Source organism: Rhamphochromis sp. 'chilingali' (genome assembly GCF_963969265.1).
Source record: "Rhamphochromis sp. 'chilingali' genome assembly, chromosome: 11".
NCBI lineage: Eukaryota > Metazoa > Chordata > Actinopteri > Cichliformes > Cichlidae > Rhamphochromis > Rhamphochromis sp. 'chilingali'.
In genome coordinates, this window is record NC_137938.1 from 34953873 (window position 1) to 34971651 (window position 17779).

Sequence of the window (17779 nt, forward strand, 5' to 3'; positions counted from 1 at the left end):
TCTTTGTCCAAAGCTTTCTCCACAACCTTGAGAAACAAATGCAAAACTCAGTTAAATTAGTGGCCTGTGTAAAAAATCTTCATTCGGCAGGTATTCTGAATAAGTGACCTCAACACCTTGTTCTCGAATTCAACCAAATGTATTTCGCTAAATTGAAAAAATCGCTCTTGCTGTCTCGTCCTCATTCGTGAGTGACAATAACTGCAGTAAAGGTGAACATGTTTTTGTCAGTATTTATATTAAGCTTCAACGTGAACTTTATTAAGTTAATTACGGTAAGAAAATAAAGCGACAATAATCATACTTATTGTAAGCCTACATATCAAATAGGAATTTTAACATGAATGCACGCCATAAAAATATAACTGACATTATATTTAATCTGATTGTTCTCTCATTAAATTTGCACACTTCTGTTAGTGCGATATGAATGTGCTGCTGTAGTGCCTGACTCAACAAGATTGTGTTATCTTAAATTAAACACAGCAAGTTTTGTGCAGACAGGAAATGATGATTGCTACATTAGATGTTTTTTCTTACCCTAGCTAACGGTTCCAACTTGACTTTTATCTAATACTCTATACTTGAAGATGACAATCTTTCACCCCACCCCAAGTTTCACATCACATCTGTCCTCAGGGCTTGATAGAACTGTTAGATAGGTAGTTATAATTTCCTCATTAGTCCCGATAATGTTTCCTCTTAATGCATAAAAACTGTTTAGTAGTTTCTCCCCTTCTGCTACAAAGCCAAGATGATGACCATTGACGGTAAGGATTTTACAGTATTTCACATTCAGCTTTTTGCCAGTTATAAACGTTTAAATAGTGCTGTGTAAACAGCACACAGCGCTGTGTCAGCGCACTAAAAATAGCAAGTTCAAGTACAGAATTACGCAATTTGAACACCATCGTTGTTTCTAAAATTGCCCTTCCTCAGCGACTGCTAACTTGATCGTGGAGTTATTTTAGTTGTTAAAGCAGGAATATCAGATATTAGAGTGAAGCAGAACTTTAAGACTGCGGTCCAGACAATGAAAGCAATTATCCAAAAAGGCTCGATAAAAATCTACACTTGCCTCTCTTTTAGAATAGATTTTGATCTGAATGACACTTCCTGGAAAAATACAGATATTAAATTACTGACAAACCGAAACTATCAAATCTGTCAGCAGATTGTTTCTGTCAATAAATGTTTTGCATTGCAGAGGCAATGCTCAGACAGACGGTCCCAGCATGAATCAACAGTGTTGTTGTTGTGGAAATCATGGTTTATGTATCTAAGAGCTCCTGTTTCCCAGACAGGGGTCAAACATACTAGCTAGCTTAAATAATAAATACAGAGCTCTAACAGGTTCTGACCCAGACAAGTGAAATGCTGAGAATCAAACACACACACACACACACACACACACACACACACACACACACACACACACACACACACACACACACACACACACACACATCCATATTCAACAAATCAACCGTTGCAGCCCTATTTCAGTCAAACTTATCACCAGCTCCCAAAACTCTTCAGTCATTCCCACAGCATGCAGGTTTGAATATATCGACTATGTGGCACAGCATTCGACTGGTTTCCTTCTACTTCCCTCTCCCAACGAAATATTGATCACTTTTTCTGTCTGCCCTCGTCTCTTAAGTCTTTTACTTTCTAAACAACACCCACCACCCTTCCTCCTCCCCCTCCCCCTACTCCTCCCCCCTCTCTCTAACTCTGGTATTTCCCAATGAAGACCCCCCTCCCCGCTTCCCCTCTGTCATTCCCCCTCCCTCTTTCCCTTTCCTCTCCCTCCCATCTCTTCTCCCCCGTCCTCTCCTCAGATGGATTCTTCAGTCAGTCGTGTGGAACTGGTGCGGCTGCCGGAGAGACAGACATTGAGGCAGAGAGGCTGCTCTGAACAGACGCTGGGTCAGAGCGCTCAGTTGCTTCAGACAATCACAGGGGAGCGAGAGAAAGACCCAGGAAAAGAGAGAGAGCACTACATAGAAAGATAGGTTGAAAAGGAAAGGAGAGACAGGAGAGGGAGGTAAATATGTGACAGGATGTGGTTTCCCTGTGCTTGCAAAACATTGGTATACAACAGTCATACTTTGAGCATGACCTAAGCACAGTGAGCATGCAAGTGTGTTTGAGCTCTAATAGGTGGTGAAGAGGAAGACGAAGCAAACCGCTGGAGCTGCTGCTGCTGAGCCCACAGAATCAACGCTCTTGTTTCTCTGCTGCCTGCCTGCCTGCCTGCCTGCCCGGAGGATTGTGGTTCCTTTAAACCAACCAGCTCCGCGGCAGCCTTTGACAGCTTGTCGGACAGGACCTGAACCCATCCTGCGTTTGAGCTTTTCTCCCCCCCTCGAAGTAGAATGCGATTCTCTGCAGGAAGCACTGGTCCAGTTGCTGCGTTTGTGTCCAAGCAGTGAACTTTTCAAGCAAATTGTGAAAGAGGTAAGTTTGTTTTGTGTTTCCATGCTCCTGAGCATGTGAATGAATTTGAACTTTCAAGCAGATGTGTTACTGTACGCACGCCCGTGTCTCTGGACAGCAGCCACTGTAAACTTGGACTGCATGGTAGCAGTTGTTTACTGCTGAGATTTCATTCATTAGATCTTGCCGCACGCCACAAGTCTGACTTTTGAGCAGTGTATTAAGCAACAAGCTATAAATTTACTGCTGCCAAACACACGTGCACTCATTTGAATGTATTCATTCACTATCAGTGCCGGGTAAAAGTATTGTACTACACATCACCTAATGCTTTTAAAAAGTAATCCATTATGGATCTACTCTGTAAAAAGTCTTGCAAACCATGCTTTACTTTTTCTTTATCTGGCAGTTAACAATATGATGTTAAACTGTACATCACAGATATCAGCACAGCTCCCTATCACAATAAGAGTACTTGTCTTTAAATCTTTAAGTAATATCACAAAGCTGTTAACAAGGTTACTAAGTTATCAGCCAATAGAGCGCAGAAACATGTAATTTTAACAGTGATTCTACTGCAGAGGCAGCATTTCCTCTTCTTTGTACACTGGTACAAACCTCTTCACCGCTGCTTTTTTTTACTTGTTGAAAATCAAGTTTTGGCTCCTTGGTTGGGTTCGGCACATGATCAGCTTGAAAATCGCTGCTGATCCAGTGTTCTAGCTTCATGTTAACACGTTACCTGTTGCAGCTGCTTGTAAACATTTGATGTTTTGTTCACAGAAGTACATAGCTCCTTCTCTCATGCATAGATGTGGTTTGCACCGACCTGACGGTTACACTCATGGTTAGTAAGAAATGTACATCTCCCCCTCAGAAGTCGTATGACTTCCCCGAAATTATTGTCTCATATCCCTGAGAGTAACTGAGGTCAAGTAACTGTTGTGCAAATGTAGATGAAAAGCATGCTTCATCTTTTTCTTTTTAGATACTTAAAATGGTAAATGGTAATGGTAAATGGTAAATAGATACTTAAAAAACTTCTATAATGCAAGTGACACGACTGATTGTCACTGATTTTAGGAATTATGAGTTTGCCAACAAAAGTAATGTGAATGTGTTACATTGCATCCCCACACCTGTTTATTACTCTATTAATAAACCCTTTATTTAAACATTCACATCAATAGGTCATGCTGTTTTTAAGTTGCACTGCATGTATGATGGATGGTACAGAGTTGTGCTGGGAATGCCAACTATCTCAACCAGGATCCAATCACAGACCAAACCCTGACAGTGCCTTCTATAATAGTGAGGAGAAATTCAAGCAAGTGCGTGATTTGTGTGCTACTGTACTGCACTGTGTCAAGGGAGTGGGTTTCCCCATGTGTTGTGTTGTGCAGCATGCGTGCTGGTAAATCCATGTCTGTCAGCACATGTGGATGTTTACATGCCCAGACTATGTGATCCACTACATGCATGTGTGCATGTATGAGAGGAGGCGGTTTAAAGGGAAAAAACAAGCTGAGGGATGGCAGGAGGTAAAGGAAGGGTGGGGGTTGAGGGAAGGGTGGAAGGGTGAAGGAAGATGAGGGCATGAGAGACAGGAAAAGCTGGGGGGGTGAGGAAAAATCGCTGTGTGTGTGTGTGTGTGTGTGTGTGTGTGTGTGTGTGTGTGTGTGTGTGTGTGTGTGTGTGTGTGTGTGTGTGAGAGAGAGAGAGAGAGACAGAAAGTGAGTGAACTGCTGTTAATTAGTTCCAGCTGGTGAGTTGCGGAACGTCGGGGTGTGTTAACGCTACAGCGATGGTGGGTCAGGAGTTCTCTCCGTCTCAGGCTGTCTGTCTCACACACACACACACACACACACACACACACACACACACACACACACACACACACACACACACACACACACACACACACACACAAACAGCATTTTTATTGTTGTGATGACCCTCATTGCTGCTAGCTTAAACCTAATTCTACCCTCAAACAGCCCTTTAAGTATTTGAGGGCCTGCCAAAATATTCCCCTCTGATGCTTTTACAGTAAAATTTTAAAGAAACGTGTGCACCTACACACAAAAGACATACACACATTACAGTTTTTTACAGACGCTAGGACACATTTCTCAATACTTAGGTCACGTTTGCAAAACTCCTCACACAGTGAGCACAACAGAAGTCTATGTGGGCTAAACTGAGGACCAGTTATCATTGTTTTGGCACAAAATGCATTCAATGACTACATCTCTCAAATTTCATGAATTATCTTCTCACTCAGACACAACAACTGCCAAAAATCTTTGTACGGACAGGACATTTTGCATGTGCTTACATACTGTTTTCAAAACTGTTAAACTTATGGCCAAAACAATAACACAATGCAAAACTTGAAAAGACAGCAAAATCCAACAGCAATATTTTATTGAAACATATTTTAAATCTAAAAATGCAGTTTACAGTTTTTCTCAAATGCTAAAACACATTTCACAAACGTTACCACCAGGTCCCCCAATGTCCAAACACAACACCCTTCCCTAAAGCTACATAAACACAACCACACCTTCCCACTGCAAAACTCAAACTCCCACACCAAGAGAGCAGCTCCAAGCTGTCAAAACTATAAACACTATACACAGCATTACACACTACAGCAAAACAATTGAAAACACAATGCTCAATTTGTGAGAAGGTTCTTTGTTTCATAACTGCCAATGCATATTTTAGAAACTATACAGTAACGGATCGTCGTAGATCTCTGCAGAGGATTAGGCATTTAGATTTGTGAGTTTCATATGAGTAGTATAAATCTATAGAAAATCCTGCATGTACGTACACTACTGTAACACAACTCAATGCAAAAACAGAATCTATTGCACACAACAGTAATCTTGAAAACATGAACAGGGTGTGAAGTTTTTTTATTTACGTTACAGTTTTTCTCAAATGTTAAAACACAAAAGCCAATCCTGTAACCCAAATGACCAGTAGTCTAAACACATTTACTAAATGTAGCCACCATATTCCAGTACCATAAACACATGTCACATGAAGACACAATTCACAAAACGCAACCCTCTGTACTCATAAATCTAAACACATTTTTCCTTGCTAAAACACATGTTGCAAAACAACTCTGCTCATATTCTCAAATGAAAGCCCATGTGATGCAAAATGCTTGCCACAGTCACCAATCTGTGAACACAGGGAACACACCTGGCGTCAGTCACTACACACAATGACTCAAAATTGAAGACACTTGTTGCTAATGCTGTGACCACATGTATAAAAGCAAGTTCAGAGTGCACAGTATGCTGAAGATTCCAAACAAACACAATGGATGAAGGCAGAGTCAGGGGAAGAGGAATTCGATGCAGAGGAGGGAGAAGAGCTGGCCCTGGATGAAGAGGAGCAGGCCAATGAGGAAGAGGGGTTGAGATCAGAGGAGGAAGAGGTGAAGGCCTAAGAAGAAGAGGAGTTCGGAGTAGAGGAGGAAGACAAGGAGGCCAACAAGGGAGAGGAGAAGGTCCAGGTGGGAGAAGAAGACAACCTCGCACCATCATAACAGATGATATGCGAGCAACAGTAATTGACCATGTCATTGTCCATGGCATGACAATGGCTGAAGCGGGACGAAGAGTACATCCAAACCTGAGTAGGTCCACCGTGGCCACCATTATCAGGGCATTTAGACAACACAACAGGTATAGTACACTATTGCTTTCTTTGTCACACCACAGTTTTACAGGCCTGTGAAAGTGGTCTGTTACCTTACATGTAGTATTACATATAAATCAGTCAATTGACAACACATGTTCCTTTCTTTAGAGCTGAAAGAATGCCACATAGAGGTGGGAGGGTTGCCATATTCACAGCGGCACAAGAAACCCTCATTGCAGATATGGTCCGTGGGAACAACTGCATTAGACTCCGAGAGATCAGAGACAAAGTCATTGCAGATACAGTTTTTCTCAAATGTTAAAACACAAAAGCCAATCCTGTAACCCAAATGACCAGTAGTCTAAACACATTTACTAAATGTAGCCACCATATTCCAGTACCATAAACACATGTCACATGAAGACACAATTCACAAAACGCAACCCTCTGTACTCATAAATCTAAACACATTTTTCCTTGCTAAAACACATGTTGCAAAACAACTCTGCTCATATTCTCAAATGAAAGCCCATGTGATGCAAAATGCTTGCCACAGTCACCAATCTGTGAACACAAGGAACACACCTGGCGTCAGTCACTACACACAACGACTCAAAATTGAAGACACCTGTTGCTAATGATGTGACCCCACCTATGAAAGCATAGTTTGGTGAAGATGCCAAACAATCACAATAGATGAAGGCATTCGAGCGTGCGGAAGGAGAAGAGCTGCAGGCCAAAGAGGAAGAGGGGTTGAGATCAGAGGAGGAAGAGGTGAAGGCCTAAGAAGAAGAGGAGTTCGGAGTAGAGGAGGAAGACAAGGAGGCCAACAAGGGAGAGGAGAAGGTCCAGGTGGGAGAAGAAGACAACCTCGCACCATCATAACAGATGATATGCGAGCAACAGTAATTGATCATGTCATTGTCCATGGCATGACAATGGCTGAAGCGGGACGAAGAGTACATCCAAACCTGAGTAGGTCCACCGTGGCCACCATTATCAAGGCATTTAGACAACACAACAGGTATAGTACGCTATTGCTTTCTTTGTCACACTACAGTTTTACAGGCCTGTGAAAGTGGTCTGTTACTTTACATGTAGTCTTACATATAAATCAGTCAATTGACAACACACGTTTCTTTCTTTAGAGCTGAAAGAATGCCACATAGAGGTGGGAGGGTTGCCATATTCACAGCGGCACAAGAAACCCTCATTGCAGATATGGTCCGTGAGAACAACTGCATTAGACTCCGAGAGATCAGAGACAAAGTCATTGCAGATAATGTAAACTTTTAGAACATTGATGCTGTCAGCGTGTCCACAATAGACCGAGTTCTCCGGCGCCAACAGATGAGGATGATACAGGTCTACAGGGTTCCCTTTGAGCGCAACTCTGCGCGACACATAGGACAACGTTACGAGTATGTGCAAGTACGTATACATCCATGTCCACAGTACAGTTAGTGGACATACTGTGTTGCTTAGTGGCCTACATTACTTCTGGACAATACTGTGCCACCTGATTGACCGTTCTGAACACCTGTACGCTTTTCCATGTTCACAGAGGATAATGCAGTTGGACGCGATGGCCAGACCCCATGAGTACCTCTTCCTGGATGAGGCTGGCTTCAACCTCCAGAAACGAAGGCGAAGGGGCCGTAACATCATTGGCCAGAGAGCCATCACTGAGGTTCCTGGCCAACGGGGGGGTAATATTACTCTTTGTGCAGCTATGGGTACGGAGGGGCTTGTCCACCGGCATGCTGTCCTTGGGTCTTACAACACCCGTCTCCTCACCTTCCTAGAGGAGCTAAAAGACATCCTCCTGGACCGTCAACAACACCATCCTAGGCTAGCACATCACATGTATGTGATCATTTGGGACAACGTCCGCTTCCACAAGACACACCAAATCAGAGAGTGGTTCACCACCAACAGTGACCACTTTTTAAACGTCTGTCTGCCACCCTACTCCCCTTTCCTGAACCCTATAGAGGAGTTCTTCTCATCATGGAGATGGAAGGTGTATGACAGACAGCCATACACAAGAGAGAACCTCGTACGGGCAATGGAGCTGGCCTGTGCTGACATCCCAGTGGAGGCCTTCCAGGGATGGATTCGCCATTCCAGGGCGTTTTTCCCGCGGTGCCTAGCAAGGGACAATATAGCCTGTGATGTGGATGAGGTGATGTGGCCCAATGCAGCTCGGCGACATGATGCCGCACAGTGACTGTGTGTAATACTGTAAAATGACCGTGTAGTCAATAAAAAAGACTTCACACCCTGATCATGTTTCCGAGAGTACTGTTGTGTGCGATAGATTCTGTTTTTGCATTGAGTTGTGTTACAGTAGTGTACGTACATGCAGGGTGTTTTTATAGATTTATAGTCTTCATGTGAAACTCACAAATCTAAATGCCTAATCCTCTGCAGGGTTCTATGACGATCCGTTACTGTACAGTTTATGAAGATATGCATTGGCAGTTATGGACCAAAGAACCTTCTCACAAATTGAGCATTGTGTTTTCAATTGTTTTGCTGTAGTGTGTAATGCTGTGTATAGTGTTTATAGTTTTGACAGCTTGGAGTTTTGCAGTGGGGAGGTGTGGTTGTGTTTATGTAGCTTTAGGGAAGGGTGTTGTGTTTGGACATTGGGGGACCTGGTGGTAACGTTTGTGACATGTGTTTTAGCATTTGAGAAAAACTGTATTCACACCACACACACACCACAATCACTGTGCGGCATCATGTCGCTGAGCTGTTGCTTGCATCTCGTCCGTAATGATGGTGCGAGGTTGTCTTGCTCTCCCTCCTGGACCTTCTCCTCTCCCATGTTGGCCTTCTCCTCTTCCTCGTTGGTTGCTCCTCTTCCTCCTCTCATTTGAACTCCTCTTCCTCATTGGCCTGCTCCTCTTCTTCCAGGGCCAGCTCTTCTCCCTCCTCTGCATCAAATTCCTCTTCCCCTGACTCTGCCTTCATCCATTGTGTTTGTTTGGAACCTTCAGCATACTGTGCACTCTGAACTTGCTTTTACATGTGGGTACAGCATTAGCAACAAGTGTCTTCAATTTTGAGTCATTGTGTGTAGTGAATGACGCCAGGTGTGTTCCCTGTGTTCAAAGATTGGTGACTGTGGCAAGCATTTTGCATCACATGGGCTTTCATTTGAGGATATGAGCAGAGTTGTTTTGCAACATGTGTTTTAGCAAGGAAAAATGTGTTTAGATTTATGAGTACAGAGGGTTGTGTTTTGTGAATTGTGTCTTCATGTGACATGTGTTTATGGTACTGGAATATGGTGGCTACATTTAGTAAATGTGGTTAGACTACTGGTCATTTGGGTTACAGGATTGGCTTTTGTGTTTTAACATTTGAGAAAAACTGTAACCAGCCACAGCTTATTCTCATTGGAGATGAACATCTACACAGGTGTTACTCCTTCAATTTTTCAACTCCGTCAATTCTGGCATGCCAGAAGATTATTTCCTAGGTGTATTGCCCTAGCTGACATAAGATGTGATGTGGATGAGAACCTGTGGCCAAATGGAGGAGACCGAGTAGATTAGCATTACTATTGTATGTGTATCAGTGGATGGTGTGTATACAAATTCTTGTATTTTGGGATTACTTAGTGCAAAAAAATAAAAATACATAAACAAATATTAACGAATTCTGCATGATGTCTGATTCATTCCAGTAACATATATTGAAATTATAAACAGAGATGTGTCCTTGTTTTACACAAGAAAACACTGTGTAGTGTTTTTTAGGTCATTGTTTTGTGGGTGACAAAGTGTGTTTGTCGGCTGTCAACCTTTGCTAGTGTTCTGGAAGAATGAGTTTATTTGAGACCTGAATGAAGTGTTTTGGTAGTTGTAGTGCATTTTGAATGTGAAATGAACTGCTTTGCCAAGCTGACGGTCAGTTAGGAGGATTGTGTGAAGTGTTTTGCAAAAGTGACCTAAGTATTGGGAAATGTGTCCTAGCGTCTGTAAAAAACTGTAACACTGACTTAAAGACATTTAAGTCTAAGCCATGATAATTTATTGAGAAAGATCACAAAGTATGTAAACAGAAGGAAACTATAACCACGCAACAGCCATGTGGTCTGTCATCACACTGTGCACATCAAAGTGTACATGTATTAACATGCATTGAACACATGCTGTGCTGCACATGTGAGCATGCATACATACATATGACTTGAGAATATGAACACACGTGCAGCGAACACTGTTAACACAAACACACAAAGGAAAAAAAGTTCGCCAGAGAAACCCCATGTGGCTTTCGCTCACATTGACCATTCTGCGGACTGGTTTTTGGAAATGTGGAAGCGTTTGTGGTTTGGAATTCACCCTGCTGTAATATGACATTGAAAATAGCACAATTTCTTAGGGCAAAAGGTGAAGTAACCACATGTCCAAATGGTTAATTCACTGAAATTACAAGAAACATTCTCTCTGTACCACTAGTGATAGTAACTGTATATGCAGATAATTCTGGTTTAATTTGTACAAATATCTACATCTAGTCTTTGTACATTAGATATTAATTTGTATTACTCACACCATTAGAAAACCCCCCACAAAGATTTCTGAAGTTTTGCCACAGTAGCCAGCTTTATTGATTAGTTGCCAGTAATAAAACAATGTATGGTTTGCCAGGCTATGAAAAATCCCTCTGGCTGGTGTTCACCCTCTTGCATGACATTTACGGTGCCTTTGTTTTCTTTCTTAGTACAATTCACACATGCGCACATGTAATCATTCCTCCTGCTCGTATGTCCCCACTCTGTGTTAAAAATGCTTTCTAAAGTTCATTTGAATTTAATATCAGGCTTCAGCAGGTCAAGTTTGTTAACAATGTGCAAATATATACATATAAAACCTCTTCCTTCAACATTTACACCTGCAGCTATGATTGATTATTGTTTTTAAAAAGCCTTTATAAATGATTTATTAACATTTAGAAATGCAAATAACTTGCTAACCTTTGGTGACAGCTTATTAGAGTGTGTCTAATGACTCTTTATTAATGACTTTGACAACATTTATACTACTGAAATGATTTTTTTTAAAATGGCAGATTCATTAACCTTTATTGATGACTTGCTAACATTTATAACGACAGATTTATGACTTTAGTAATGATTTATTATTATTACCTGAAGAAATTGCAAACCTTTTGTACATGAAACTCAAACTCAAACTTCACCACTCTGTGGATGATTGCTTAGGAAGGTTTTTGCTCAACATAAAACTGCAAAGAATTTGGGAATATCATCATCTGCATTACATAAAGTAACTTACACAGTTCAGAGAATTGATTGTAGTATCTATATGCTTAAAACCAATACTGAATTGCAGATATCTCTATTTTCTTTTAAATGCAGGCACTACTATAGTGGAAATGACTACACTGGATTAGGAACACATCCGAAACCAGTGTCAATAAACACTGCAGTTAAAAATCCACCATGCAAGGAAAAAATATATAAATAAGACTGCAGTCTTTTCTGGGGCACAGCTCACTTTGCTTCAGCTATTAACAATCAATTGATTGTTAAAGCTAAAAGGCTAATGATAACGTTTGCTGGAAAGGTTAATAATTTAACAGACAACTGTTCAAAAGTGTTGCTGATACACAAGCTTTACTGAGCTCACAAAATTCCTCATAAAATGTCCATTGGTTGTTTTGAATGTCAACTACTGTTTACGTGTTTAGCTGCTAGTGAGGGGAGGGGATATAAGGCTGCCTGTACCTCCCCTCACTAGCAGCTGAACACATGAACAGTAGCTGCAAATGAGTAACTAATCCGAAAGTAGTTTTAGTATTACTGGGGATACTGGTGCTCAAGTATTTATAACCTCAGTATCAGGTTTTTTGATTAATGCTTAGTGCAGCGTTAATGCTAATCGATATATACAGGTTTTGGAGCAACAGATTATATAATCCAGTCAATGTATTCTTCTTGTGTTCCAGCAGCATTGCAACAGTAGACTACATCAAAACTAGCACAATTGGTATTGCCATTCATCAAATGCTTACGAAGTATTGTTTAAAGAAATGAGTTGCAGTTGTAAGCACGGCTCTGTAGCAGCTTCAAAAATATCTTCAGCAAACATTTGACATGTTGTTTTTGTACTATTTTTGGTAAAATCAGGTGAACAAATCAGTCTGATATTGTATTCTTGAATGTTCATCACTGAACCATTTAAACCTGTTTTCTACAGCACACAGTAGCAGTTATATATTTTTTCAGATGTTTTTTCATCCTCTCTCTCAGCCAGCAGTTTGTGTATTTCCTAAAGCTGTGTTGATTTTCTTTCACTCCAGTCTTTTAGCAAACATGTTTTAATCAACTTATGTTTGCTATCTGATCCGGGCACAGTCTATCCCCCTGTGGGGTGTGAAATTTGATTAAGGTAATTGGCAAACGTTGGTTGGTACAAACCATAATGTGCACACTCCTCTGCACTGAGTATGTATGACAGAATAAACCATCTATCTATCCATCTATCCATCTATCTATCTATCTATCTATCTATCTATATGTACAATTGGATTTGGATTGTGAAAAACAGTAAATATTCGCTATGCTTGAGGGTGACTAACAACCCTAATATCAATATTATATGCATTCAGAAGGAGAAAATGGATACTAGGGGATATTTAATGTATAATTGCAGAAATTTCCATGACAATGCGTATTTAGGACTCAAACTGATGTCATTTGTTAAACAAGAATTCATAATTGGCATAATTTTAATTGAATGATTAAACAGTAAACATCATGTGCTGCTAGATAAGGCAGGAGGTTTTGAAGTCCTCATGATTGAATCACACTGCAGGTGTCTGCGTCCTGTTTTGGCTACGACACGACCGCCGGAACTAATTGCGTCCACTGAGCCAATCCTTGTGATTCCACTAGATGCACCGCAGCACATTTCAGAAACATCCCACAAGCGCTTCTTTGCTCTGCATCACTTATACTAAGCACCAAGGTTATTTTTGATGGAAGCTTCGTCATGCTGCATAGAGCTTATGACGAGGGCAGGAAGTCAGACAGAGGAATGGTACAATCCGATCAGTTTTTGAAATAAAAAATAAAAAAACAATCGCTATCCAGACTAAATGCTCGACTTCTGAAACACCCCCTTTGTGCTTGGAAGGCAGGCGATTATCAGACAAAACTGTTTTGGAGGTACAATGTCACCGACTCTCTATTAGGGTATTCACAGGGTCAGGAAGTCATCCCAGTGTATTCTCATCCCCAGCTGTAATATAATACTGTTTAAACAGAAACTACCCGCATCTCTGCATTATGCAAATGGTGTTCTTAGGCCTCATTGCCCTGATGCATCAGCAGCGATAATATTGGCCACTAAGAGATGAAGAGGCATGGTGGTGGTAGGTTTGTCAGTGAGGGATTTCAGTGTTTTGTACTGCTTTTCTTTATGCTGTTTTTTGTTTTTAATTTTACGCCAGGCTAAGTTAGGATTTGGAACTAAATTGTTTGGTTAGATTTAGGAAAGCACACCTGTGCACTGAAAAATGCACTGAAATGATGAGTTGAGAGTGACAGAACTGCCTCACTCAAGCCTTAACCAGGTGCATTAAGCTCTGACACCAGCGAACTCCTTTTTTCTGTAAATGAGCAAGGCTAACTGGTGCACCAGGAATGAGACTAGGCTGGCCATCCTGACTGCTCCTGACAGCCTTTGTTGGAGCTCATATCCTTTCTGTCTGAAATGCTCGGTTACAAGATTTTGGGCAAAGATTATTTTCCCTCACTCGGCTGCAATATGACAGTGATCGTGCTTTTGAAGATACAAAGTTATTCAAGCCTCTGGCTTTTTTCTAGACCTGAGACAGCATATTAGGATAAATCCTCCAGGCAAGACGGCAAACACCAGAGAGCCAGTGTTCAGCCAGTTGTGTAGCAGCTTACCCTCAAAGCACAGAAAAAGAAAACAACACCCCCTTGATATTTCTATAAGGCAAATTGACTTCTGTTGTAATGGGTGGTCAAGAAAATTGCAGCAGTATTGATTGGTTAATGTCCAACACGGACATGTCGATAGGGTGTCTGAAAATCTCAGAACTTAGCTCCGGCTGGCTTTAATAAAAAATGACCTGCCTGGAGCAAGTTCACAGAAAGCAATGAGTCACTCACAGGAAATCTCTTCAAACCCCTCCGTGTTTTAGGGGGCAACCAGCAAGTTTTCTCTGTTTAACAGGATATTCTTCTCTCGTTTTTCTTGAAATGACAAGCTTTCTTTCACCATGTTTCTTTGGCTACAGCGCAAAAACAACCAAGACAGGTTTTTGTGCAGGTTGACTTGAAATAATGTTTTGCTTTTCACTTGTGAGAAATGTACAAATCCCACTGTGGATAGATTATGCATGACAAATCAAACTCATGACTGTCAAAAACATGTGGGAGGAGAGGAGGGAAACAGGTGGAAAGAGGAGACCAGGAAACAGGGAATCAGTCCAGGTGATGAGGTGGGCTGAGAGCTTATAGCAGCCACAACAAGAGAAGAAAGAGAGAATCTGACAATAAAAAAAGCGAGAGGTTGGGACAGATTGGTGCCTATTCTTCTCCTGAGAAGGGAATAGTCATAGAGGGGTTGGTTCCCATGGCAATAGCTCCCTCGATGAATGTGTTTGTGGGGATATGTGTGTGTGTGTGTGGATGGGCTGTAACCGGGCCTTGAGACCATAAGGAGAGGTTGGCCAAGGCTGTAGTAAACCACATAGATGCTATGGGCCTTGAAACGGCTGAGATTCTTGGCTAGACCGCGTTGCTTATTTGATGATTTTCTCTGCCTAAACCTGTTACCCTCTATCTTCCATTTTTACTTTGTGCCGCGCACTTGCCATTATGTATCGTCCTTGGGCATTCACAGGAAATATAAATTCAATGAGTTGGAAGAAGTAAAATGTCTCTTTTAGTAACCATGGCCATCTTTTTGAGAGTAAGTAAAGGTTTGATTTGGAAACATTTCCAATTTGAAGCTTTTTTGTAAGATTCAGTGTTCTCTGAATGTTACTCATCACTTTAATCAGTTTAATTTTTGAAACCAGTTTGTTCTATCTTCTGCAGCTATTGTAACACACTGCAGCATCTCCTTAGTTCAGTACTGACGATTTCCATCACTGTTTTTACCAGTTACTAATTAGAAATGCAGCTGCACATAAATGTAATGCACCTTCATGATGGTAACTTGTGATTATCTACATCCGTAGTAGTCACCAGTGTTCCCTAAAACTGTTTTTAATAATGTAAAATAATATAACTCACCTTCTCTGTCAAGCTGTGCAGTTTTACCCAGAATAATTTAGAATTTATGGGAAAATAACCCAGATGTTTCTGGGGATATAACAGAACTTTCCTCTGAATGCAATATATATTGTAGATTGCAGGTCCGCCATAGGGTGCCAGTTTAATGTTATCTAAACTCATTCAAATGTAACTACAGCATTCATAGTTGAAATGTAGCTACATAATGCAGTAAAAAAAAGGAATTTCCCTCAGATGCTAGGCAAGATGTTACTACTGTTGGTGCTTTAAGAGAACTACAGTAAAAGAATTACTGACCAAAGAATGAACATAATCAGTACTAAAACATACTCATTTATCTCAAAGTCAGATACCCAGTATCATGGTGAACATAAATATCAACGATCAGCAAAAATATCAACTCGTGCATTATGATCCAACTTTTCACTGTTCATTTTTATGCTTGCTATGATCCAGTTCTGCTTTTACTAACATAGGCTGAAAGACACTGAGATGCTTGCTTGCGAGCCAGATTGTGTTTTTCTCTGCTTGTTTTCATGCATGATTCCCAAAACACTTTTAAAGATGGATGATGATAAGACCTTTCATAATATACCAATAACGACATTGTGACTTTGCAAACAGTGAAAGAGCAAGTATCAACTTTTGTGGTCATACTAAAATCCCAAAAACTGCAGTTCCTTGATCAGCCACTTGAGGCTTGCTCCAAAAGCGAGTCAATCCCACCATTTTAAAATACCCAACTTTACAGCATGAACAGCACGTTTACAGCCTGTTACAGAAACGCGTCTTTGGATTCCATGTGAATTTTCTCCTCTGCCTCATAATTGGTTAATATTTTTATGTTTAAAAATAATAATAAATTCACCCATTTGGATTTTGTAACGGCTTTTAAGTAGGAGAGGCCATGATTGTGGTGACTGAGATGTGTGCTGAGACTGTGTGTGTTGACTGTGGCTCAGTGCTGTCTGCTAGGCCTCATCATCCACCAATTCAGATCGCTAAACCTGACCTCTCAACCGTTTTTGTATCTTCTGGTTCATATTTAAGTAAAATAATTGGTTACGTTTTATGCCTTAATGTGTGGTGCCGCCCATCCAAAGTGCTTCAGTGTCAGTGAGTGTCGAAATGTATACATGTAGTTCATCGATCTAGTTGCTAGCGTTAGCGCTACCCTTTCTGGTCAATATAATAAAAACAAGCCAGCACGGCAGAAATGAAACGAGGCTTTAGTATGTAGAGTCAACAAGGAATCTGTGCCACTATGGTGGCTATGTGCGGCTTTTATATACACACTATGGAAAAGGAAACACAGCTTAAAATAAGTGATGCATGCAAGTCCACCTTGTATAGTGCTCTATATACATCTAAGGAAGTATTTTGAAAGCTGAACATTGCAGCAGAGCCTAGTTCTAGCTTTCTGCCTGTCTGTCTGTCTCTTGCTGTGCTTTACGTGGGCTCTGGAACATGATAAAAAGACAAAAACGGGAAGCAAAATTTACTGTTACTGTACACTTTCGCTGAACACACAATCTGGTTTCTAAGGCACCGAATGAACACATATCTACCATAACCATGATACTACAGGGGATGTAAACGCTTTTAACCTGATTCTCTGAATAACCTGGTTACTTAGTGCATGTAAACGCACTTAGTGTAGGTCGTTCTCTTGAAAGGACCGTGTCATTACAAAAGGTCACAGCGTTAACATCCTGCCTGAGTGTCCGTTGTCTTTTTTCTTTCTTCTTTTCCATCCTCTCTGTTTTCCCACAGTTGAAGATTCAGGGTGGCAAGGGCAAAAGAGGAAAGAAAGGGAAGAGTAGGGGATTTCCAACAAAAGTGTGCAAACCTTCTCAGGCTTTTAGCTCATGCTGTCACCTGAAGCAGCAGAAATGAGACAGAAACTCAGAGGGTTAGTGAAGGACGTTTTTGAGGCCGAGTTATTGGAAAAATCAGTTGCTAATCTGGTGATTTCTCCATGAACAAGGCTTTTTGTAAGAGTCTGTTCCCAAAAAAACACTCGTGAAAGTCATGTTAAATTTAGGCAACTGGTGCTTTCACAACTAAGTTGTTTAGTTCAATCAATATTACCAGTGTCGACTAGTTCATTTAGACCGATGCCAGCCAGTCACTGGTGGAGACTAGAGCCAGGGTCAGAGAGGGTCAGGAAGGGTTTTGGTCTAGCTAGTAAACTCGTGAGTCACATAAGACTGTTGTATAAAAGTAATGCAGAGAAACTGCAGGATTGTGAGATTTTTCAGCAATAGCATGCTGGCAAATGTGAATCTGCTGATGGTGAACTGTTACAAAATCATTATTCAAATATGTAGTCTAGCCCGGAAGTATGGTTAATGCGGTAACCAT

General features: G+C 41.0%; 1 protein-coding gene across 1 annotated transcript in view; it reads left to right on the plus strand.

The window, feature by feature from the left end:
- The first annotated feature begins 1871 nt into the window (after nucleotides 1-1871).
- The window catches only part of rftn1b (raftlin, lipid raft linker 1b), a 138855-nt gene continuing 122947 nt past the window's right edge, over nucleotides 1872-17779 (plus strand). The window contains exon 1 of the mRNA XM_080897319.1: nucleotides 1872-2463. The gene's annotated coding sequence lies outside the window, so the exon portion shown is untranslated. The remainder of the gene's footprint in view (nucleotides 2464-17779) is intronic.